The following is a 24,746-nucleotide window of genomic DNA, read 5'->3' on the forward strand; positions in this document are numbered from 1 at the left end:
CAAAAGATAAATATACATAATTGTATAGAATTTATTTTAGTTTACCAACAAATGATGTTACTTGGCCAGACTTGTGCCTGTTAGCTTTTTTCCGTTCAATTGTTTAATTTGTAAAAACTTCCGTTCTGTTCAGTTTTGTTTCCATTCATTTTTCCGTTCAATAGTTCATTTTTGAATTATTCATTTATTATTTATCTATTGTAACAAGTCCAACCTATAAATATTCCTTAATATATAATGCCTTTTTTTTTCTTAAAACATAAAAATGCGCATAAAAGGTGTAATTTACTACGTTCAAAGCAGGCATTCCCAGGGGTCCTAAAATGTACAGGGCTCTAATATACTGGTAAAAATGATGTTATTAATTTTTACAAAAGGGTATCCTCAACTTCTCATCGCTGAACCCTAGTTAACTTTTAATTTTGGGGATTATAAAAATGGCTTTTGTAACAGCCTAAAAAGAAGGGAGTTTTTAGGGCAACCTCCAAAAGTATCTAGAAGAAGTACTTTTATTCAAGGCAACCTCTAATTTAATTTGAACAGCCCCTCTCCCTTAAAAAACAGCTGAACACAGATATTTTTTCAGAATAACACTATTTACTAGCAAGGCCGACACGTGGAATAAATAATATAGACAAATATTAAGGGTGCCGTTCATTAAATAGGTTCCATAATTTGCTCAAAGAAAAAAAAGTTGAGTCCTATTCTAATCCGACTTACGGGTTGAGCTCAATTTTTCCAAGAATAGTTAGGTACATAACACTGGGGCCTGGTCGGGCTTTAATTTTTAATTGTCAGGCCCAGTTGGGTTTGATTTTTTATTTCATAGCTGATTTTTTTTTTTGGAGAGGCCTCTGATTTGTTTTTAATGGTTTTCCTGAATTTTTCAAAACTCAGTAAATTCCCCTGTGAACTCATCTCCCATATACCCAGAGTGGTCTTAGTTTGTCTATAGTGCTGCATAATGTTGCTGGTTTTTATTTATTTTATTGTTAGAGACATTAATGCAAGACTTTTGGGGTGGGGATGCTTCCCGTGTGACAGGACAAAATTAGTGACAAATCACTTGTACCTATATATTTTGGCCTACATTCACAAAGAGCACCATTATACTTTTGTACATTACTAAAATTGTGGGGTTAGAAATGAAAAGGGACATACTGTCTAGACAATACTTCCATTGTGTCATATTATTCTGTTTTAGGCACCTTCAAAGATAATAAATATAATTAAAGCCTTAATCCAGAAAAAAATATTTAGTAATCTTCGAAAAAAATAGTCAAAATGAACCTTATAGACAATAAGAAAACAAACGTCAAAATGAACGCTGTTCCCATTCATCGTTCTTTTTTCCCCGTTCATCGTTAATTTGTTCAAAAAATGAACAGAAAGTGTGAACACCGTTTGTTTTTCCGTTCAATGTCCATGCCTGGATTTAGAAAGTGATTATCATTCTCTAATATTAATACATATTGTAATGACTATGTTTTACTTTAACAAGGGGATCAGAGTATGAATAATTTTTTTTAGTAATTTTTGAACAGAATATACAGAAAGTTTGTAGATTCAATGTAATCATTTGTGTATAAATGTATTAGAAACTACTTGATATTATATCCATTATGATTATACCTACTTGAATGTATGAAATGACCTCTTTACTAAAAAAAGTATTTTGTATTAGGTCTTATCAATGAAGACTCTTCCTTGTACAAAGTAAATACAATACTATATCAAAGTAATTATACATTGACGTATGTACTCTGATGGAGGCCCAATAAAGGTGGGCTACAAGATGTTTTTTTGTTTGTTTGTTTTTTTAACTCAAAGAACAGAAATAATATGTACAATCAATAAATAGGGTGGGCTGTTAAACGCTTGTACTCTATGGATCCGATTGTATTCAAAATCCATCTTCCTCTGCTACTCACTGATACATATTGTCATAGTTCAAGGATGCCTAAAATACCAATTAAATATATATATGTACATAACTACAATAAATAGTCTATATAGGTACATATGAAAAGAACCAACAGCTTTGTATTGTGTGATTTGTACCTATATACATATGTACAATATATCTGTTTGTACGTACATACATTATGTACATACATTCTACAGGATTGATATGATGGGCATGATGGCAACTGTGAATGAAAGGATCAATGGCGTCAATGCCATATTTATATATACTTATTCCATGATGGATCAAGGAATCGTATTGTCATCATCAAACTGTGCTGTATCCTACATGGATATATTATTACCTATTACTTCACGATGGATTTTGATTAACCAATTTTGAACATAATATGGTGGTACTTCCTACTAAAAAAATTTTTATTTTGAAGTTTCAATTTTTTGACACACGTGTAAAATCAACTCAGATTTAGTCAAATGCTCCTTTTGCTCCATTTCTTAGAAATATTTATTCTAAATACTTTTATTTTTCTCTTAAATATACAACGTCGATTAAATAAATCCAGACTATTTTAAAATTTATAACAAACTATGTCTAGTACAAGTAGTAAGCGTTTAATAACACAATTGTTATCTTATATCAAATTAATATGAAGAAAAAAAACAAAGAAATACAATTTTTGAATTAGCTCACTCGGCTCATGAGTAAAGAATTTTATCGGTAACTCCAAATGAAGAGTTTCTAATAAATAATGATTAGTGAAAAAAGGACAATAAGGAAGTCAACAAGCCAAGATGCGACAAGAAGAGGACTCCGCCCTTGTTATTGACATAAAACAGTACATCAGGTCAAATCCTGGAATCCTTATCAGTATGCAGGCTAAAAAATGGAATAGAATCCATTTAACTGTCAAGCAAAAGCATATGTTCAAATTATAATGATAACATTTTACAAACGCATCGTCCTTGCAAAAAAAAACAACACTAAACGCTTTGGTTACAAATGATAAAACAATGTTGAACAAATGAAGTGCAAAAAAAAACAACTAGGCCGTGTAATAATGTTCAAAATTATCACTAGATACCTGAAGTGGGGGAAGGGGGGTGATATATCTCACTAAAGTTTTCAGTCTTCATAATGACTCTGAATTTCACAATAGCTAAGCTGCCATTTCTACCGTGGATGTATATAAGGCTATAAAGATTTATCTCTGTATTATAGGAAAAACAGAAAATTGATAAATATACATGTGTCATAATTATTATCTTGTATCAGCAATAACTTTGTATGGAAATATACAAGTTGTATCTTCAATAACTATAAATGTATTATTTTTGGCATAGTAATTTGGCAAGATAGAGTTATAATTTATTGAAAAGAAGAAGCTGTGTTGATGGTTTCATGGTTAAAAGAAACATATACCTATAAACGGATTACAAGTGTATTTATGTACATTCTTAGTTATTATTCAATAATTCTACATATTTTTTTATATTTTGAATATGAAAAATTAATAAAAGCTTGATTAGAAAACAACGTCCATTTTAATCAGATATTTTTAACAATATACATATATTACAAGAAACACGTCATTTAACCCTCAAAAAATTAAATAAACTTAGATTACAATGCTTTAATTTATTAGAAGACTACGTATTTTAATTTTAAGCTCTCCAATATGCAGGGTGCCACTTCTATTTAACAATCAATACGATTTTTTTTAAATGGATTCTCTCCTTAACTAGTCATCCCATTGTAATAAAAACGAATGCCAAATGAAAGCTGAATTCAATAAGATCGCATTTGGCATCAATAACGGCCTCGATTCGACCTCCAAAATAGGACCGGGTCTGGATGACAGTCTCCTTTGGCAGGTTCCAGATTTCCTCCCGTATCTTGGACATTAGCTCGGATTTTTTGTTGTAAAGAGATTTGTTGGTGTGTCGCTTAAATGTGCACAACAAAATAGGTACGTGGGGTTGAGGTCCGTTGAGCTTGGAGACCAAACAATGGGTCCAACTAAAGGAATCAAGGAAAGAGTTGATACTCAGAAGAAGAAGATCATGTTTTTTCTTCTCTTTGCTCATTGGCTTAAAATTTTCAGCTGCTACAAGGTCTATTTTAAAGGTCTTTAAAGTAATTGATCTCCTCATTTTATTTAATTATTTATCACAATTAGCGAATAATTATTAATTACAATATATTTTTCATAATGGTAACTGTAGTGCAGTGTATTTTAATAGTAGATCAATTTCGAGTAAAAAGTATCCTGGCTTATTGCCATTGAAAATGTTTAATTTTCAAAAAGACATCAATTGATGCTATCAAACACGCGAATTGTACTCCTGCCAAAGACTCAAAAGTTTGCAAAATAGTATTATCAACTATTTTTTACTATGTGAGGGATGTAAAAATTAAATTAATGGGATATCACTTGGCTTCATAGTCTAATTATTCATACTTAAATGAATAGCTTTAGGGTCACTTTAAATAGACAATGTTTCTACGAAAGTATGAAGAAGGACGATAGCGTTTAGTAAATTATGCCATTCCTACTTTATTTGAATAATATCAGATAAAAAATAAACTTCCATCCATCAGTTGTACAAGGAAGTCCTTGATGAAGAATTTTCATTCATTTAACTGTAGGATTTACTCTAAATTATTCAAAAATATTGCCATGTTCTTGTTAAGATATACGCAAAACAGAGAAAGGATGAATGAGGAACAATCCTCTGGCTAGTGAAAATGAAATTGTACAACACTTTCTTGAATATTTGCTACATTTAATTATTAGCCACTGGGCTTCAGCTATATTCTAATTTTTATTGTACTCAAATTATTTGCTTTAGGCTCATTTTGAGAATAATGTTTCGGACAAAGTCTCTAGAAGTTTGGTACATAATGCAATTATATCTTAGTTTTGAACATTATGAGATACAAAAAAAACCTCTTTTTTATCTCAAATTTTAGTATTTGGTAATAAATTTCATATATTCAAACTTTCATTAGAAAATAAGAATACATATATTCGTCTCCTTGCTTAAGTCTTCTTGTTTCTTTGGAAAGAGCTCCTAGATAAGTTTCCAATGATTCTTATCCTCGTTAATTTTTTAATTTGGAATAAGTGCAGTCCTCGGAATCTGTATTTTTTGTGACTAAGGACTGACTCATGTGAAGAACGAAGAGCTTACATCGTTTGCTTTCAAGATTTTTCAAAAAAATATTACTAAGTATAGTCAATTCATGAATTACTCCTTCGCACGTAGTATAATTTTGACTATATATGCACAATCATAGCAATATAGGAAAAAATCAACTTGACTATGATCTTTGTAAACGACCAAAACAATAAAAGGGTAAGAAATTAAATAGTTTATTTCTTTTAAACTTTTCATACCATTTTAGAGACAAATTGGGTTTTTTTCACTTTTGTTTTATTAGGGGGGAATAAAAATTTTATTACTCAAAGATTTAGATAGAAAATTGAGGGTTTTTTTTCCAAGCACTTTGTTTAAAGATGATTGTTTTGTTGAGAAAATTACAATGGGACTACGATTTCGATAGGGAAGCATACAATAATAGGATAATAAAGATATTATTTTAAAACTTTCTCTTCCCAATTTCTTTTTAGTTCTATAATTATAACTTAATGAGTAAAAAGAAAAGATAAATAACTTTGCATCTTTAAGGCAAAATATTTTAAAGCAAAAGGTTCTGTGGCAAAATAGTTTAAGGCTAAAGTAGATATTTTCTAATCAAACATTATTTAACCTATTAATAGGCTTTAAATAGATTTGATACATTTTTCTCAAGGGATTGTAAGACTTTGTTTAGCCATTTTAAGGATTCCAACCACTGAACGAGGTACAGCTATTATAAGAAGTTTGTAAAAATTGACGCTCATAGGATTCCAGCACTCGTCATAAGATGCAATTTATAAGATAAATGAAGAAAATTAAAAGGATTCTGCAACTTCTTGCCTAGCTAGGACCCTAACTTCATTTATTTTATATTCCTTCCCTCTCCAATATAAACTTTAGGAATCAACCTCTAGAAAGTGCAACATCTATGACAAATAATTGTAAATACTTATCCTCAGCCTATTAATGAATTTTTGATCAATAAAAACTAACACAACATTGGAAGAATATAACCACCAATATAGGTTTAAAATATTAGACATTCATAGATAGGCAGTGGGCATGGGTAGTACTTTTTATCTGCCTATTTATTTTCTAATTTATCAACTCGACCCACTGCCAACTGTCATGACCACTCAGTGGAGTGCAATCAGGCGGCAAAAATCATTTTCGCTAAATATTACCTTTTTTATCTCTATTAGTTCAAATTGTATGATGATTTTGCGTTTTTAACGTTGACTTCATATATTTAATAGCCTTCTACTGGTAACATATACATTATCAAATATCAATTTTGTATTATATAAAATACTTTGCATAAAAGAAACACGAAGTAAAAAATTGTATAGGATAAACTTTTTTTCTCTTTTCTGATATCAACTTCATAGGAATTTAGGAAAATAAAGAATTTTTATGACGATTTTTCTTTTTAATAAGTACAAATGTTTCTTTTTAATTTATTTCACATTGCTTTTCAATACATACTATGAGTGCTCACAAAAGATACTTTGACTGAAAGGTATGCTAAAAACCATCAATAATCTATCAAAAACAGGTTCATTAAATACTGGTTGACTCAAAATGAGGAGTTTTAAAATTACTATTTTACATAAGCATCTAAAAATGAGGTGAATTATTAAAAAATTGTGCCATCTATATGTGAAGCTCGTGTCTTTTGAGCCCATGTTTATATAATATTACTACATAAGTATATTAAAAATCGATTTGTAACTTTTTCTATAATCTTACTTACAAGTTATGTTGATTTCTCAAAATTTAATGCCCTTTTAGTGTCAATATATATAATCTTACAACAAATTTTTACTAAGAATGCTACGTAAATTTTTCTGATATCCTGGTTACAACAAACTGACGCAAACCGTTCAACTTCGTTGTTAGAAATAATTATAATCGTATTCATCCATTCCCAACATTATTGTACAATGCAAATAGATAAATTCCTTGTTTAAGCCATTCTGTACATATATACATATTATGTACATAACATATCCTTATAATTGTTGTAAAATGATACGATAAAAGGAAAACAATGAGAAGCATTCTTGACTCATATTTGATGGGGCCAACATACTCGTACATTAACAAATATTCTTATTAAAACAGCGTTTATGGATCTGTAAATACTTACAACATAATAAAAGCTTCCGTTTAATATATTTTATGTATTAAATGGAATTATAGTTTATATCTTGTATATTTACGGACCATGTAATATATTATTCAAATTAGAGGGTGTGCTGTTTTAAAAGTACAGTTGGTTTTTAAAGTACATTGTTTCTAAAAAAAATAAACTCCAATAATTCAGTAATACATATAGAAGGCTATAATTAACTATACTCAATTTCTCATAGGTAAAAAAGTGAAATCACATAGAAAATAAGGCTTTACAAACATATTAAAATCCAACATATAATCCCAGTAACATTTGTAATTACTTTTTGCTTTGAAAAATAAATGCATTGGAAGGTATGCATTGTAATCAAAGTGTGCAAAGGGGGTCATTAAAAACAAAATGGTTATAATAACAGGTAAAATTACATATAGTATATATATTGTTAATCATACTTTTTTTTAGAAGCTGAAGAAGAGAAATTGTATAAAATATTGTATTTTTAATATTAGTTACAACAACATCCGACTCTTACGAAGGACCCATCCTTAAGTTTATTATTTGAACAAATTAGATTCTATAATACAGTGGTTCTCAATTAATGTCGCAAGATACAGATGTGGAGTCACAAAATGCATTCCAAAAAACAATTTTTTTTTTTGTATAATATATACATATGAGTTGATTTTAGAATAAATCCATGCAACTGTAGCTGAACGATTAATTAGATAAATTATAATTTTTCATAGGACTTTCTAGGAAGAAGGAATTGAAAAAGTAGATATCTGCTTAAAAACAGGATATCCTTTAAAATTGCTTAAAGTTATTTAATACTATTTCCAAAAAATAATTATGTTTTAATACTTGTGAAAACTTGGATGGATACTGAACGAATATAATTTTATATCAGAACTAGTGTTAAATAAGTCCTAGGACAGATTTCAATATCAGTCCTCCCCTTTAAGTCTTTCTTTTTTATTGGTTCGATCTATTTTAACATTCAACTGTTCAAAGGACCGATACATTAGTTATTCAGTCATAGGTCATAGGTAGGACTGAATAACTAATGTAACTAATGCAGTTATCTTTTTATTTTCTTCTCTAGAAATATATAGTATATGATTGGACAATCATAATTTACTGACTTTTTTTGTACTTTAAGAAATGAAATGAAACACAGGTTTTATATGTTCTCAGTCTAATATTATATTAAGCATATATACATATAAATACAAAAACATGGCGTAAAATACCAATAGGTCCCATTGACTCATAAAAATCTTTTAAATTTATTTATAAAACTTAAAAACTATTACAGAATAAGTAAACTAATAAAGTTTTTCATATTTACAAAGAATAAAGGTGAACTAAATCAAACTTTTCTCCAAAGATTCTACAAATCTACTAGTTAAATGGTCACTTCTCTAATAAGTAATTAGCTACCCAAAGCAAAAAAAAATTATATAATTTTTAAATTAATGTCTAATTCTGATCAGATCAGATTTTTTGGCTCTGGCGAGCAAGTTTGATTTTTCGCTAATAAGTTGATTTTTTTTCATAAAACAAGATCGATTCCCCGTGTCTCAAATTTTTCTTAAGTTATGGGTTGTTGATTCAGAAATGCACCAAAAAAATTAAAAATCCAAAAAATGAATGTTATTACTAACAGAAAAGACGAGAACATATATTAAATACGAATTTAAAATAAATGAATTAGGAAGAAGATGAGTGAGTTAATCTTAATATGTACCTTCAATCTTCATAATGATTGAAGAAGGAACATGGCAAGTTAGCGATGACAATGACAATAAATAAATCACTAGGTCATTGTTCCGTCGAATGGTAACTTGGAGACGCAGGTTTCAAACTTCATTTAAAGTCTGGTGGAGCTATTGCATTTGGACAACCATGCTCAATGTAGCTCAAATGACATCTAACAGTTATGCACACAATGCCCACCTCCAGGTAGTGCTTGGTATGCGACTACTCCACCAGCATATCTTGCAGATTCTGGAGGTTATCAAGGATGTGTTTCTTCAACAGTCTCCAGCAAATACTGTTTATATGACAGATGCTCCTCCCCTTTATCCAGAGATTAATGACATGAATGGATAATGGATATGCTATGGAAGAATATCCATCATCTAATGAAGGTGAACCAAGTGTTCCTTCACCACAGCCAGGTTATTATGATCCATCGAATCCCCAATCTACATATTTCCCACCTCCATTCTACGATGAGAGGCCTCCATCATATGATGATGCTAATAAGAAAACAGAATAAGTCCTGGGATGGGTTTTACTTTCGCTTTTGATGTATGGTCGATCAGAACAAATGGACAAATCTATTCCCGTTTAAAAAAAGAAAAGAAACATAATTATTATTCAAAATTGAGAAAATTGTGAATACACTCTCATTATATAATATATCTTTACTAGTTATGACTAATCTATTACTTACCTATTACTTTTCTTTTGTCACTCTCTAAATTGCCATTCCCTACAACTAGTTCTTGATTTGATTCCAAATGATAAAGAATATATTAAATAGTTTTTTTTTTAAATTACGGGGTCAAACATTTGAAAAAAATTGCTTAGTCCAAAAATACCAAAATCAGTATTTTCAAATGGCCAATTCTATGTTGCATCTTCAAGTATCAAAAGGGGTAAAGCTTTGATTATTTACATTAAATTAACAGAAACAACAAAGATTATGTATACAAAGAAGTTTTACAATAGAAATTTTCCAATTATAATTTATACTAACTAGTTTTAGTTTAGAACTTTAACATAAATAAGCTAAATATCAATAAAATCTTTTTAATTTTTCATTAGCTATCTTAAAGATAGCTTGTTCTTGCTAGTCATAATAAAAATAATTCATCTTCTATAAAAAAATTTAAATGGCATAATTTTTGGAAAAAAAATCAATTTATCACTCATAAAAAAATATGTCATCCTGTCGAAATTGTCAAAAAAAAAAAAAATACTCGTCTCAATGAATTGATTAAAAAATTGACAGATTTTATTTGAAAAACCATTTGGGACCAAATAAAGTCAGATTAAGCAGATTCTAAACCATAGTTAATATTCTTGGATATCTTAACTTATATTGGAAATTTAAATACAAAGCCCATAAGTGACCAAAATATGTAAATGAAATATTGGGTTTTATGTATCCATGACGTAAAATAAATTGATTATGTCCCTTGTTATTTATAATATACTTTTTATAGATTGATTTTGTATTTAGTCATCCCAGACATAAATTTTCCAGATGTTAGCTTAACTAAAAGTCGGTCTATATCATACTCAAAATAGAATATCCTATACTGTTCAAAGTCAGTTGGTAGTTAGCCAATTCTTGGCAACTATGGAATTATTATTCAATAAAATACAGCTTTAAAGAGCTAATTCATATTCAGCCAATCAGAACATTGATTAAGAGAACAGCAGTAGAAACATTGGCAGTTGACAGAAAGTTATATGGTACATTTTTGTGCTTGCGAAGTAATGCCATGAGCAGTGTAGATGAATGTAGCAAAAAGCAATTTAGAAATTTCCGTGTTTTATTCTTTATTTATTGTTGACTTTAGTCAAATGGTAAGAGGTTGAACATATTTGTTTATCACTTCATATTGAAAAAATTTCAAGTAAATTGACGTATTAATATTGAACGAATCTTCTAGTGGAGGGGATTCATAGAGAAAGAAAATACGGCATTTTTGTTCACGGTTTTTTAAACGAATTAAACCGGACACTTCTCTGTATAAGGATTAAAACCTGAAGCAATTGAGGAGCTCAAAATATATAGCTGATGTCATTATAAACTTATGTACATATAGTATTTTATTAGAATTAATTTCTTTTGTTGGCTTTGTTTATCGATTTTAAATTCTTATGCCATGGATACTGCCAAAATATACACACAGGGAACTGTGCAATACAGAATAAAAAACATTAAATGATTACCTAATGAACTTTGGGATTAATAATATCATATCCTTAAACATACGGGGGGGAGGGGGAATTGGGTGATAGGAAGGCACACCACACCCCGATGAAGCACTTGTTATCTTTCATATTATATATATATATCTATATAAAGATATTCATACTTTTAATGATAATGAACATTACATATTAGACCACAATTATTATTATATTTTTAATGATTTCCACTAATCTTAAAGAATAATAATTAGAAAAATATTCTTTAACACTTAAATCATTAATTACAATAAAATGAGATCAAGAATCTATTTCCACAACCTTAATATATATGTTTTATCTTTTATAACTGATGTAATTTGTCTCAATTTGTATTGTAACTCAATTTCAGTAATGTTTTTTATCACGTATATTTAAGATCTTAAAATAAATTTTGTATGAAAGCAGTATTTTAGAAACAACAGCAGGGTAGGTTGAAAGGAAAATTAGATTAATTTTTTTACTGCATAGAGGGAAGCTAATAATAAAAAAAATATAATTCTATTTTAGCAAATATCCAAAAAAAGTCAAAAAGATAATTTATCATGATTAGGGTTTAACTAAAATCGAGGATATTTTATAGTGTTTTCAAAAAGATTTTTACACCACGATGTGGTCATCTATTGTTTGTTGTGGACATAAAAAAATAATTAAGTACAAGTATACTGGGTACGGTACTTTATTTGATGAAAAACCATGTAAAATTAATCTTTACCCCGTAGATGTGCCGTCGTTTATAGAAGCCAACTCATTAATAGGAAATAGCAACTTTTGTTTCATTCTATTATCTTTCTTCTGGATGTTGAAAATAAATCAACTGGAACCAATAAATCCTTCTGATTTATCATGCTTGAAGTGTTATATGTATTTTATGAAATTGATAATATTGAGAGATTTAATTCCAATGGTAAATATGGCTTCTTTTAAAAGAAAAGTATAGACTAAATCAGTCAGAATTCATTCTATTGTACTATGAAATGGGGTTTTTGACCATATACAGTTGAGCCCCAAATTATTCGTACCTTCACAAAAAGGCTTAGAAAACATAATTAAATGTTCATGTTAGATCTAAAAAAACTCATTTAGAATATATCTATTCAATGAAAAACTACTCTTAACTAAAAAAAATAATAACAATTGATTCATTTTTTCGGGCCTTCAGTTGTCAAATGTGCAGATGCTGGTTCCAGACAAACAAATCCACCTTTGTCTCATCTGACCTCACCAAAGTTGATTTCATCATCTTTGTGATCATTGACATACTTCAGGCTGGCCTTTATGTGCATACTCTTGAATCTTTCTAGGTACACGACACACGAACCCATTCTTGTGCAAAACCCTTTGCACAGTTGATTCACATTTATTCTTAGATTTGGCTGAGCTCATACCTATCAAACATTACAGAATATGAACTCAAAATGTATTTTTTCAAGGGTGTAGAAATTTAGAAAAGGGAGCAGTAAATCGTAATATAATTATTCTTCATGATTCAAACCCTACTACAAACGCCCTATTAATCGTGGAAATATCGGCTTTTTCTTAAAAAATATCCAAAACATTATTTACATCCAGGGTCCTGGCACTTACAGATGGGGATTTCATATTCGTGTGCTGATATATCTAATGATATATTTCACATTGTCACAAGTTCGAAAATAAAATTGAACTACCAAAGTCCTGGGCTAACAAGATAGAGAGTTCTTTTTTGTGGACTGGTCAAAGCAAGAATATTTTCAGCTCATATCCAGATTTCGACAAAATGTGTTCTTTACAATACAATTTTTTCTTCTAAGTGAAAAAGCTCTTATAGTCAACAAGTTAAAATGTGGAGAGCCAATACGTAGAAAAAATTGGAGAGTAATAGTGTGGTATTTTGCAGCTAACGTTGCTCTTTTGTTGATATTACCAAGAATGGATGGTGATTACCGGGACTATGCTATTAACATAGTCAAATACGAAATTGTCTAATTTGTCAATAATTATTGAGAAAGAATTGTTCCTCGGTATGAACGCTTTTATCAAAGAAAACAAATGGATGAATTACTATTCTTTTTTGTATTTATATGTATTTGTCTATATGTTTTTGTTCGTCTTACTCAATTTCTTAATTATTTTTAGTTGTAGGTTTTGACTAGAAGATATAACTTTAGCTAATATTTATGTTAGTGCAACGTTACTCTTTACACCCATATTAATATACATTTATGGTAACAATATAGAGGGTGCTTCAAATATTTTTCCCTGTTGAAGGAGAGGAATGTTTTTTCTATAAATTTCAAGGGTGAAATAATATTTAAAATTTTTTTTTTTACATACAAAAATGTTTTACTTATCATTTGATGAAATTTCATGAAGCTAACATCAACAATCTATGTGATATTGTATCCAAAAAATTATACTATATAATTAAAGAAACCAAAATAGGAAGACTTAATGCGGATTTTTTACTTTATGTTTCTTCGCGGTGAAGTATTTTATGTTTTAAAAAAATTGGTATTTGAGAAAAGTTGACTATAAGCTGTCATTTTTATATCTGGATTTCACCGTGTTTTCTTTACAAATGACTTTTATTAAATAAAAGTTTTTAAATCTTTTTTTGAAATAATTATATAAATTCGACTATTATAAATATTAAATTATCTACCAATAGATCAAAATTAAACAAATTTAGAAAAAATAATGTTTGAACATTACTCGTTTGATCTATTTTCTACTTCTTCTACCTTACTAAATAGATACTGAACGATGTTCTTGTATAAATATTTTTTATCATGTTTTCATTTCATAAAATAAAAATATGTTAGACATTTTGGTTAAAAAAAACCCATAAACACTTTTTGATGGGTTTTTATCTACATACATTTTCAAACATAGGTAAATAAATAACTTAGGAGTAAGATAGGTTAATGTATAATGTATTTACATACACACTTATATCTATGTTTGTATCCCCTAACTATCTAGTTATCTATGAATAAATGCAGGAATAAGTACCTACATATCATAACAGTATACTTACTTTTACAAAAAAATTAATAGGCGGATTCAACTGTCGGTGCCTTTTAAAGGAGTAGTACATATGAAGAAAAATGGCCTCTCCCTACCTCCTTCATTAATATGAACTTCCCATCGATTTTCATTCACATAAACACGGATATCAAGCTGATATTGGCATAATGAAAACCCCATGGAGATAATTTTGAAAAGTACATAATATTTATAATCATGTTCTCATTAGTGGATTATACAGAGATGATTCAAATGATACTAACACTGGTATACTTGCACTGAGTTCCCATTGTGTATCTTAATTTAGAGGTTGTAGTCTTGCATATAATATTCTACCGATTTTTTGTCAAAATGAACACTTAGAGTCATGGAGCAAACCAAAAGATCAACTGTTATCGAACTCGCTCGTGTAGGCCATAGATCAGTAGTTATCATCAAGCTCACGGAATACGCCAGGAGCACTGTCTACGACATCTATGCCCAGTGTCTATGAGGAAATGGAGGAAAGGTCCCCATATAGTGCCTGAAGTGATCGTAAAGTCACTCCTAGGTTTGTGGCAGGCCTGAAGAGGACTGTTACCGCTGGTCCGTCCTTGAAGCAGACAACACTGGCCAGGAGGAAGGATGTGTCTCGCAGCACCATCCACAAGACATTGAGGGAGCTTTCTATGACCTCCTACAAGTTGTCTGTGTGTCATCTGTTGATTGAGAAATAGAAGGAGATAAGGATGGCGCACTGCAAAACTCTTCTCTCTAGGCTCAAGACGTCTAATGCAGGTCACACCATCATTTTCTCAGATAAGAAAATATTAACTATTGAATTCAAATTGAACTTTCAAAATGACAAATTGATCTCCATGTCCAAGGACACTGTTCCCTATGTGTACAAGACCAAAAACTCCCCAAGATCCCCCACTATCTAGTCTACAATTTTAGAAATACACTTTTAAATTTTGTCCGGATTTATAACAACAACTCTGTAAGTGTATAATTTAAATACAAAAAGAAGGATCTATGACTAAGGTGCGGAAAAAAAAGGGGGGAGATGTTTTCAATAGACTTAAATGTATCTAAAATTCCATGCCTGACCTATTGGATGTCTTTATTGAAAAATTTGGTATGTAACTAAGAAAGAATATTACTAAAATCATATATTTATCAATTTTTTATTTCCACTTTATGTTCTAATCTTAGTAGTTTTTAAAAAACTTATTTAATAATATTTTTTTTACAAGATAGGACTAAGCTCTTGTTTGTAGATGGAAAAATAAAGTAGGGGGATACATTAAAAAGTATTTACTAAAATCATTTAATGTAACTTTTTTGTCGTGAGGGATTCACGCCAAAAATCTTTAGGGATTGGGATTCGATTATGCAATAAAAACTGTTCAGTCTATAATCTCATACAGCATATACATTTTTTTGGCCGCTTAAGTGCCATGACGTATATATAATACAATTTTTTTGTTCCAATCTCATAATTCTTAATCAGACTAAAGTATGAAGTGGAGAGAAAAACTAAATTTACAGAGGTCTTCATCTGGGTGGAAAATATATTATACTTAAATGATAAAAAGATTTATAAACTTTAATTTATTCATCTCACATTTGAAGTGCAAAATACGAAGTTTGTTTCAATTTGAGAAACATTCCATGAAAATATTATTGATACTATGATTTTTTTTTCCCTTACATTCATAAACTCTTTTTCTTCCACCTATTCAACTTATTTATGTAGTCCATAGGATTATAAAGTTTGATAACAATCAAAGATCATGTTTCATTTAATCTCTCGTGTTATGAGGGATGTGATAAGGTATTTTTTTAATATAAATATATTCGTATATATATTACCCTTATTGATGTAAGAAGGTTGATTAATTAAATATAAGTGATATTTTTTGAAAGGCTAACAATAATTATGTAAGGGTAGGAGACAACTGGTTTATCATATAGATGGATACTAGTACATTTATATTTACAATCTTGTATTACTACGTTATTCAATTTATTGCTATAAACAACTGACTATAAATTTTTCTTTAATTAATTTATCAAATATGTATTTTACATATGCATCAACTAATTTTTCGAGAGTGAAGTAACACTGATATCAAGTGCGTAAAAACTTTAAAGTTATTCCAGAAAATCCTTTAATAAAACACATGCAAATAATGCTACTTTAAAATTATTGAATAAATTTGTTTATGTGACTAAATAAATAAAGAATATTTAAAATATTTTAGATTATGATACAAAATAAGGACCTTAAATAAAATGATCATAACATACGAGTCTGTAGGTTACAGTCCAAATTTATATCTACTAGTGGTAGTACTCGGCATTGGGTGTCAATGGGCGTCGTTTAAGATACAAATTTTGCTTTAATAATATAGAAGAAAGCTTCAGTATTACTCTCCATTTTTTATGAACACACTCACACGCAACTACTCAATATTTATATCAATTCATATGACGTGTTATACTCTCAAGAATAATAATAAGCGTTTAAGAAGAAAAAATAATATGATGGCAAGGTTTATGGAAATATAAGGTTAGACAATCATGTAATCGGGCTTGCTAGAATTTTCAATTTGATGTACCGTACCTACTGTTGAGTAAGACAGACAGATTTGGACGTCATAGAACATAACAACGGTGTATTAATAGCATATAATACTAGAAATTATATGATTAATAGTAATAGAATATACTCTATGACGTCATTATTAAAAAGTGTGATGGAAGTTAAGCATCAGTTGGAAGAGCGTTATGGTATACCCTTGTATTTTTCTTAACCTTGATATGATGGGACATATAATACTAGAAATCGAATCTAAGGCTCAAACACGTCTATTACAAATGGAGTAGAAGAACTGAGAAATTACGATAGTGACAAAACATAAGTGTAGTTCTTCTTACCTACATATGAAGAGATGAAGAAAAAAAAAGGAAAAGTTTTTCTTTTCCCCTGTTAAAAGGTGCAACATCCTCTGATTCAACACCTATGTTGTTTCATTACATATTAGTATAAAACTATTTTTATAGTTATATTTTTAACATCAAAACAATTTTTAAACCTATTTATAATCAAGATTCTGGGCAAAATTATATCATTAAAGATGTAATTAGACATAAGGTAGTTAAATGATTACTGAGAAATTGGATGATGATGACAATGTGATAATGTATCAATCAAAGAACTTTTTTGCCGATGAATAATTCAATTAACTCCTTCATTAAAATAAAAGATAGATCTTTGTACTTTTAATAATCTTAAGAAGTTCAAAAGGTATTAAAAGGTTGAAAAGTAGTTAGTAGATTTTAATATTTAAACATATACCAATATAAAAATCTACCCTGTGAAATTCGTAAATCACAGTTTTTATGAAATTACTTAATTCCAACATCAAACTTGTCATATGCCCTTTTAGGTCTTATTATAAATTTTTTTTTTTTTTTTTTTTTTGATAGATAAAATATGCAAAATGGTTGACAAATGACCTTACGAACTTATATTATGTGATTGTAGTAATTTCTCAGTTTTTCTTTACCCATTGGTATGCCTTCACTTACAAGTTTCTAGTATTACATGGATGGGATGACTAATGAGTATTTTAGTCTGTCGATCGCTCACTAACAAAAACAAACAAACCAGTATTCCCTGTATGCTAAATACAAAACGTCCAGTAGAAATAGTTCATTTTTACATACCACCGTATATGTTTTGTTTAAATCTTAACACATACTGAAAAGGCAAATTAATTACGAATAATATGTTGCATACATACATAAGATGGCAAAAAAAACCCGAAAGAGTGCTGCATATTCGATGCTACATGGACTTGCCTGCAATAGTTCATTAATACGACTATATTATTATTTATTAGAACAAAATATGTTTATGATATATGTACATTAGAGAACACTATATACAATATATCTACCTTTGTGGCAATAATGGATTCAAGGCAGCGGCGGAAGGACTGGTATCCGCTGTGGATGTAGTCATCTATCATAGCGTCCCAGTGCAGGCTGACAGTGGCTTTGAGGGTCTCCGTCTCTCTATCCTCACAAGAGGGTTTTCCACCTACTTTTTTTTTATAACTGTCAGGACAGTCGTGTGTGAAAACCTGAGATCTATTGCATGGGACCTCATGGGATTGAGGGGATTGGCCTGGGATGTTTCCAAATGCAAATTCGTCGATCACGTTCAAGGGGCAATTTCTCGACTTGTACGAAAGCTAGAGAGCTCAGATTTTTTTTTTTTTTTTGTAACTAATTGCTAATAGTTTAATATATCGAAATATGAATTCATTTCAATGTCTCCATCTAACTTAATTATTGATTTATTAAGTGTTCAGATTTGAATGGTTTCCCGGTACAGTATAGTAACAAATTATTATTTTCCCCACTTAACAAAAAGTTAGTCTTACCGAAAAAGAGCTAGTGACTATTTTGTTTCTTATTGAATACCCAATATCCTCGACATTCAATTAGGTTCATTTATCAATTGCCAAAAAAAAAGTATTGAAATACTTCGAATAAGAATCGATATGTACATGAATATTTATTTGCACGGTACAGAATTCGGCTTAGATACTCATATCGATCTTTAACAAAACACTGCAATTTTTAACCTTTCTTTATTGAACATACCTTTTACAACGTAGTTAGTGAACTGGGTAAAAGGGAATCCCAAAAATAAAACGTATTTAATTACATGATAAAAAGTTAACAGATTATTAAAAATACTTCATTCCATCTATTTACAGTCGTAAATATCAATTTAAATGAGAAAAATTATTGAATGAATTTAAGACAGCGAGAAAAAAACACAAAAAATAATCTAATGAACATGAGTTTGAGGTTGCATAATAATATATTTTTTTATATTTATAAAAAAATAACATTAAATTTTTCTTTTTTATAAAAATTTATATGCAATATTCATCACTTTATAATAATTTTAGGAATCAAGTTAGTATGAATCAGTTTTTGATGAAATTGAGTGTATTATTTATAATAATTGGGGACATATTATCATTTATGTAGCTAAGGTTGTACGTCTTAGTCGTAGAGATAAAATAGATAGAGTGATGTCACTTAGCAATAGCAAGGCACATTCTTTGACGCTGCTTAGACAAGAGAAAATTGATGGTTGACTAAAACATTCAAAAACACAGTATTTCCCGCTATAATATCCAACTTTTTTTTTTCAACTTAAAGATATAACTTGTATCTCATTATTCATTACATCACATCAACTGGAAAATCATTACTACATATTTCAATAATATATATATATATGTAAATATTGACTTTTGTGGCCTATAATTGTACTTCTAAATATTGGAATAGTTCTCACATACAGGATTGTGACCCCAAAGCAAGAAAGGATTGAAGAGGAGGGTTATTGAATTAAAAAACAGAGTGAGGAATGTCGCAACTAGTAAAATAAATGCTTATTCGCTTAAGTATTTAAATATTAGAATTAATTCAAAATTTAGGTCTATCATGAATCTGAATATTTGTATCACAGATCTAGAGGATCTTTAATACTTTTTTGGAAAATACTTATGAAGGATAATAAATTGGGTTTGCAGTCTCATGTAAATAGTTTAATAAGTCTAATGTATTTATCTTATAAGTTATTATAAACATATAAATTATATATCATTTAGGAAAACGTGAACGTGGGAGATTCAAGGGACCTTTAGTTCGGAGGATACTCAAGAATCTTATTCAATTTAATAACCAATAATTATTTATTCTTAAATTGAAATATTGTCAGAATAATCTTCCAAATCCATCATTAATATATTGAAAAGTTAAATAAAATTATTTAAAAATTTGAATAGCAGGTCAACCGTTATTATTTACCCATCTCCATAATCCAAATTTTGAGAGATTATGAGTCATTTTCTTCAAAATGTTCCGATGATCAATGTTGTAGAATACATAATTAGCTGTCGATTTCTAAGAAAAACATTGTTCTAGTAGCCACCATGAACAAACAGTACGAGATGAGGATTGAGATTGCAACGCTCCTCCGCGCGAAATTACCCCAGAAGCCAATCTGGGAGCAGACAGGGACATCGAAAAAGAGAATTTACAATGTCAACATGTGGTGAAAGGTTGGGGAGGACCTCAGACACTCTCCAAGAGCAGGTAGCAAACTCTCTGTGAAAATTATTAAATATACGAATAAATCCCATAAGGCATTATCATGATAAATAAAGGATTGCGTTTAATATAATTTTATGTTTTAGATGCATGCTAAAAAGTATTGCCGATTAAATGTAGATTTAAAGGAATGAAAAGGATTTTTATAAATCTCGGACTGTATAATATACCAGTTCACTAAAGGAGGGTTAAATAACACAAAGCTACATAAAATTTATGTTGTTGTTTCTTTTTTTTTATTAATTAATGACTAAAAAAAATTTCAGATTGGTAAAACTTTAAAATCCTAAAAATTACTTACAGAAAAATTATGATTTCTCATAATTCAAGAGCAACAGATTAATTCGTACAATCATCTGAAATGAGTTTGTTTGTTTAATTCATAGAATTTGTACTTCTATCATCATGTAGATACGTCTCAAGATATACATACGATTCATTAAACACATTACATTAGTTTATGTCCCACTAACAATAAATGTGACCAACAAACATGAAATCAAGTTATGGCGTTTAATGAGATAGTATGAAATATTTACAATGTACGGTGTATTCGCATTTTTTAATAAATCCTTTTCTGGTTAAAAGATCTCATAAAATTATTGTACCGTTATGTGAAGTTAAGCAATTGTGTGTGTTTTTTATGGTATAACAGGAATTTTTCCATTGTTTAAGTTTTAATTCCAATGTTAGAAACTCAATTTATGTAATTGTCTTTTAAACATGAGAGCTTGCTCAAATACAGGTCATTTTTTTCGAAGGACATATACAGGGTGACCAGAAAAAAATTCCAGTCACCAAAAGCTAAACTTTTCGCTTCAAAAACTCAAACTTTTATTAACTGATTAATATATTTACAAAAAATGTTGCCAGTATCTCGATGGTGCCCACCTAAAAGTATTCAAGATGGTTCAAGTCGGGGAATGACGGAGACCACATGTCCTTAGGCAAGAAATCAGTAAAGTTTTGGGCACAGAAATTCACTTTCTGGAGCTCTAGACGTCCCGTTGCATTAACTCTGACGATAGCAATGATATCTTTTTGGGCTATATGCACGTCAGGACATGTTTTTGCCTCTTGGTCACTCATTTGGTGGCCGATTTAAAACAAAAACTGTATCAATTTAAAACTCTTCTATGACACAATCACATGATTAAAAAAATCCTACAACGCTGTACTCAAAAAATGCATTAAAATGCGATTAAATCCACAGGAAATTTATATACAATTCCAATACCGATTTAATATTATGTATAAAGGAGTTTCATAAACAAATAACAAATTTTTTTACTTTTTTTATTTTTATTTTTTTATTAATTATGGATAGTAAAAAAAAACATAAATTTATAAATCATAATTAGTTGTTAATAAATTTAAATTTAAAAAAGTTAATCCCTCTGAGTGCTCAGGAGTAAATTAATTTCTGGTTGTCTTATTTTAGGGAATTTGACGCCCATATTTTGTTAGATATTTAAAGTCGGCCTCGTCGCCCCTCGGCTCTGATCTAATTTCAACTGCCTCACTTATAAAAAAAAAAATTGTAACACTGACAATAAACTTTTTATTATTATTTTACTGGTTTGCCCTACATGAGATCAAATGTTCTTGAACTGTCTCCAGTTCCTAACTGAGTTTTATATGCTCAAATTGAAATATGTATATACCAGTACTCGAGTACAGACACGTGTCTTTTTTTTTAATGGCCCAAGATGCTTCAGAAAATGTGGACTTGACTTCAGTTCTGTTATAAACAATATTATTTAACAAACATACAAAAAAGAAATATTTAGTGAAACAGTTACTTAATGGTTTCAGAGTAAACACAACTCCTACCGTCATGGACTTTTTGGACAACTTATGATACAGTTCACATGTATGGGACACTAGAAATGTTTAATTTCTAAATTGTTGCTTTCAAGTCAATTTCTTGTACAAACCTGCAAATTTTTATAATCTTTCTATATACTTCCTGCCTTTTTTTTAGGTTCTTTTTTTTAATTTGTCTAAACGAAGTCATCTAGTCTAGTTATTTTATTAATTTGTATCCGTAATTTTGTCTTCAAAAATGAGCTCAAATAAGTCACATAATACATATATATATAATTATGCATAGGTATGGGTGGAATCGGTAGTATTGAGCTGATTCCAATATTTCAAAAAATGCTGATTCTAGCCAAAACCGATGCATCCGTACACCCTTAGTTTATATTTATTTCATAAGAAGCGATTAACACTGCGATAAGAATATAATAGATATAAATAATTAATGAATAGTAATTAATATACACTTTTTGCACTGAAAAGCTATGAATTAAAATATTATAAATAGTAATAAAATACAATCTTTAAACATTAACCTAATTCTTTAAGCTATTACTAACCTCAACGTAAGGATACTTTTTTTTGAGGAAATAACTTACTTTGAACGAGTGACTTTTGTAAAACCAAATTATTATATTTAATAAAGTGTAAATGACTTTTTTTGTGCAACGATATAAAATGATTTTATAACTATATCTCTACAAATTAGCAAAGTCGTAATAAAAAGAATACCACATAATTAGTGTTGCATTGGTCCTAGGACTGATTTATTAATCAGTCTTCTCCCTCCCTTTTAGTATTTTTTAATCGATTTGATCTTTTTTCGCATCCAATGGTTCTAAGGACCAATTAGTCGGTCCTTCATTCCTACCTATCTTTTCATTTTCTTTACTCCTATCTAGAATCAAAGAGTATAAAAACAAGAAAAATAATTAATTATAGCTAGAACGTATAATACTTGAGTATTATACGTTCTAACCACACATATCATAATTTAAACTTCTTGCATCTTGTCTCTTGGAAAGAGGTTAAGCTAAACATCCGAAGGGGTGTAGTGAGTAACTACGTTTAGCCCTTAGTAACTACAATAAAAGACTGATATGGACCAATCCAATACTGCACATGATAGATACATAAAAGGATTTAATAATTGATAATTTGACAATTTATGGGGAATTTTACATTTTATTTATTAAACTTGATGTACTAACTTTTACTCTCTGGTTCTTAGATACTCGAGTTCTTATTTTTTATGTTTTATCAATCTCACTTTTGTAATGTCTATCGGTTTTAAGTAACAAACTGGAATTTTTGCGTCATCATGTGACAATGGATGAAACATGGATCTATCACTTCACACTAGAATGGAAACAATCATCATATGAGGGGCAACAACTAGAAAACGCTCCCATTTGAAAAAGAAGAAAGTGTTGCTTGGCTAGGATAACGCACCGTTTCACAAGTCAATCAATTGCTTCTGCATCTACCTTACTCTCCATATTTTGAGGAAAAAGATAAAACGTTTTATAAGAGTTGCATTGAAATGTCAGAACAGCGCTGGAATTATTGCCTTGCTCTTGATGAAGATTATACTGATGAATAAAGCCAATCTTGAACGAAAAAAACGTGTTTTCTTTGTTAAGCCTGGGACTTTTCAGCCCATTTGTTATATTTATTTTTCTGCAATTTTGGAATTTTAATTTTCAAAAAATAAGTATTTCATCTAGTTTTTTTACTAATTTTTTTATCTTAAAGTAAACTGTTGTACGAGTGTTCTTTTAACAGTTCAGGATTTATAGCTGAGATGTACACTCGAGGCATAAAACTAGAGGTAGACTCACTAACTTGTCTCTGGAGTCAAACAATTTAATTATGGTAACTCAAGTCCTCTATTGTCACAATATCAAGTTGCTCAAGTCTGATTCCTTATATTTTTGGGTTAGGTTTTACATTTAAGAGCTCAAAGAGTCTAAATTATCATTGTTCTGGGATTGCATTCAATGCCTCTCCCTACACTTACGTTAAATGACAAGCCGTGGCCCATGTGGAATCACATAAAACAGGTCCCTCTTATGTAGTGTTGTTGAGTATACTGGGATTATAGTTGTATCGGGGACTGACATATTTAAAACAATACTATGTATACTAAATTGTTGCTGTAACCTGTACTTGAAGATTAATTATGTCATAAAAATATTGGGACGCAATCCTCATATTTCTGAGACAAACTTATCCCCTAAAAAAGTTATATAAAAAAAAAAGAAGTCCAAACTACTGAACTAGGCTCCCTCTCACTACCCAAAACACAAATACTACGGATGCGTCTCTAAGGGTAAGTAAATAACCGTTTTTTGTATAATAATATGTGTAGTAAAAACAAATCCATTATTTTTAACAATTTTTTTTTTAATTTCCATTATTTTTTAATTTCCATGGCAATCAAAACAGTGCTTTTATGACGGTCAGATTCGACGATTTCCATTATTTTACCCATATTTTCGACAATTAGCATTCAGGGACGTCGTGAATCATTGACATCAAA

The 24,746-nt window shown here is 29.6% G+C and overlaps 1 long non-coding RNA gene and 1 pseudogene across 1 annotated transcript in view; one reads left to right on the forward strand and one right to left on the reverse strand.

Moving 5' to 3' along the window:
* Positions 1-24,746, reverse strand: part of LOC139907104 (uncharacterized) — a 161,734-nt gene that overhangs the window by 100,507 nt on the left and 36,481 nt on the right. The window lies entirely within an intron of this gene.
* LOC139906909 (uncharacterized) lies at positions 9,045-9,694 on the forward strand (annotated as a pseudogene).

Source organism: Lepeophtheirus salmonis, chromosome 13 (assembly GCF_016086655.4).
Source record: "Lepeophtheirus salmonis chromosome 13, UVic_Lsal_1.4, whole genome shotgun sequence".
In the NCBI taxonomy this organism is placed as follows: domain Eukaryota; kingdom Metazoa; phylum Arthropoda; class Copepoda; order Siphonostomatoida; family Caligidae; genus Lepeophtheirus; species Lepeophtheirus salmonis.